Raw genomic sequence first — 3546 nt, forward strand, 5'->3', positions numbered from 1 at the left:
TGCAAGATCTACATCTGGTCCAGTCTGGTAATTACACAGTTATGGATGAGGAATTTCCCTTTAAATACTGGCTAATTCTCTCTGGAATAGTGCAAAGAATTAGAAGCTTGGAGGCTTGGAAATTTAACTAAGTATTGGCCAAAGGAAGCCATCAAGCGGAGGATAAGAAATACTTGTGCAAGTTAAGCTCAAGGTTGAGCAGAGCATATTGTATTCATCTTAATTCTTTCACCAAGGGCGCAAGGAAATAGGGAGCTTGGAGAGCAGAGAAGAGGCCTGAATTTGGCTTGAGCTTTCTTGTGAGCTAGAGATTGATTTTACTGAGTGGTGGGATTGTTCTTCTAAAAACAAGCATTGTATTATCATATTGTATTTTTGATTAATGCAATACAGATATTGGGGTTTTGAACTGTGGCTTCCCCCGAACACTTATCGTGTTATGTGCCATTGATGTTCTTCCTCTTGTCGATTATTATTTTTTTCGATCTTTATAGGCTTCCCCTATAAAAGTAGAAGTAAATTATTGTCTCTTGTTTTAATAAATTACATGAGCTTGTGAATCTACAAGATTTTATACACTTAAAACTTTGACACAATAGTGTTGGATATCGTGTCACATGTGGTACGAAAGCACATTAAATGCAAAACTCACGAACAACAATTGAGATTTTCAACAATAAATTCCCCACATACACTCTAGGCTCCACGGTGTGCCTTGCTCCAGGGATTGCGTGAATCCCTATTGTGTTGGTCACAAATCCAGCTGTCACGACTCCAACAAGAGTAAGACAAACATATGTCTCACTCACTGGTTCATTGTCAGGTGAACGATGGCCAATCCAGGTCATTGCGCATTTCACTATGACCATCATGAAAACCACAAATGTTATGCCACAAAGAAGAACATAGACTGTTATGACGGGCTCTTTCTTGAGTTTGAAAGAGCAATAGAAAGGGCCAGGAGAATATGGAAAACCACATCATTTACCGCAGCTGCAGACATAACCATCTGCCCCACATTTGTTGTGAGAATCTCCGCAAAAGATACTGGATGGAGAAGCAGCAACAGGGGATTACCCGGGGGTTCCACGTGGGTTTTCTTCGAGCGGATGGATACGCTTTAGAACAGCCCTAGGGAGGATTCTCTTATCGTTCTCAACAGATGACAACTGACTAAGCATGATTCTGGCACCACGACAACCAACAAAACCATCAATCCATTTCGTCAACCAACAAAACCGCAAATTGTGCCTCTCACAGCACCGCCACCACCACGGGCAGAGACAGATTTGGATTCAACAGGTCATTTTATAGCTGCTAGCCAGTCAAGGATTCAAGAATAATGGCCATGGCCACCGCGTCCTCATCCTCGGGAGAGGCCACCAGGACGATGGAAGAGAGCGGGGGAATCATCGCCCCACATATCATAATCCACAGAAAACCGTCTGGTCACCCTCAGCAGCTTCTTTTTGCAGTCGACAACTTCATGAGAAGAATTTATAAATACATGACCATTTCCAGAGTGAATCAGATCTCAACCTCAACACATAGATCGAGTAGACTCGGATTTGATAAACTTTATTGGCACAGGAGGATCTAGCAAAAGGCGTTCGGCTCTGCAAATCGATCCACCTAACTCGAATATACACATCTACACATCGATCCTCCAGACAGACTCAGATATGAGGATAATAAACCCACCATTAGCGTCCTCGCACCAAAACAAACTGTGAGAGAGCCTCCACAATTTAGATGTCAGATCGACGCTTCCACTGCATAGATTCACACTGATCCGGGCTCATCCACGATTCTGCTTCTTAGATCCCAGTAGCCAACTCCACCTTTGAACTAGCACTGCCACCCTCATGCAGATCCACCACAGGCAGACCACGTCCACCAATCGATCCACACAGATGACATCAGGTTCACCATGATCCGCTATTCCATGTCCTGTTCACCACCATCCATTTCTCCACTTCGCAACACAACGAATTTAATCAACTCAACAGTTACTTGAAAAAAACCTAATGGACAAATAAACATTCATCAAATTCTTTAATCAACTCCTTATTTATTTCCCTTGGCGCAGGAGGGGCCACGGCCAAACGGGATATGATAAAATTTGATAAAATTTGATAGTAAAAAACTATACACATTGATCAATTATGATATTACATATATACAAGAAGTGGTATTTCAAGATAGAGAAACTATTTTGAACACACAATCATTTCGTTGAGAGAATATCTCAACCACTCATCAACTAGGGACATATAGATATAACCAATCCTATAGAATAGGAACAGACTCCTTTACATAGAAAGTCAGTAGGAATTACATTTTCCAACATGGCCTATCTCGGGCTGTCCAGTTCGGAAACCCCTATCTCAGTTTACAATTAACTATTTTCTGACTCGCTCCTTAGCGTGTTTAGTTATATTTTTACCATTCACATTTTAATATTTTAATTTATTAGAGTAAGTTTGAAGGTTGAGATAGTTGATTTGGAGTGGTTTTAACTCTCATGCAAGTTTAGTAAATTAAATAAAAATAATAAAAATAAAAAGAGGGAAGATAACTATTGAAGGACACTTTTCAATTGGAAGATTTACTTTGGATTTCAAGTTTCACAAATGTATTGACATTAAAATTAAGTAACTAATAATTTTTTAAGAAATTTAATTAATAATTTTTGAATCACTTTAATTAATGAATGTGGTGAAAATGAAATATTATGTATCCTGACTTACTAGTATCTCTATTTCTATAAGTAGTATTCCTCTGATCACTCAAAAAAAAAAATAGAAGTAAAAGGACGCTAACAAGATTCTAGATCTCCCCTAGGTGAGGGGTCAGGGATTTTTAATTCTACAGCGATAGAATATTGGTTTTGATCCAATTATGAAATCCCCAAAAAGGCGGATTATATGGGGAAAATTCCCTAGTCTTCCACTTGAACTTTGGTTTAAGAAATCCATCAAAGAAATCGTTGGTAGGATCGGAAAAGTATACTATGTGGATAAAGGTAACACCAACCTCCTTGACAAAAGAGCAACGTGGTTCCTAGTGGAGGTGGACCTGTCTGTTGGGCTTCCTAAGGCCATAGATATATTTTGGGCTTCATTTTCCATTAGACAATAGGTGGATTTCTAGGGAATCCCCTTCAGGTGCAATGGATGTAAACAAACCGGCCACCTCATTGCAAATTTCCCTAATCGCTTTTAGGATTCTGATTCACAACATGATTGGAGGTTCATCAAAGCTAATAGGATCCCTGTTGGTGGAAAAAAGGAGAAAAACATTTCTCAGCCCGTGGAACATTGTGGCTCAATGGGGGAAATCCCTTTGCCAATTCATTCTTCTAAAAACAAGGCCCTAAGCTGCATGGCCGAGAGAGTACATCCAATGGCCCCCCACCATTTTTTGGATCACAATCTCCTCATCCGACAATTTCTAAGGTCTGATCTAATCATAAAACACCATCTAAGCTAGATTTAGGAACGGGAAAATCTACTTTACTATCTCCTATCTGCCAAAGAGCTGAAG

This window comes from Pinus tabuliformis, chromosome 7 (genome assembly GCF_031772625.1).
Source record: "Pinus tabuliformis cultivar Carrire ecotype Pingquan chromosome 7, CPIR1, whole genome shotgun sequence".
Taxonomy (NCBI): domain Eukaryota; kingdom Viridiplantae; phylum Streptophyta; class Pinopsida; order Pinales; family Pinaceae; genus Pinus; species Pinus tabuliformis.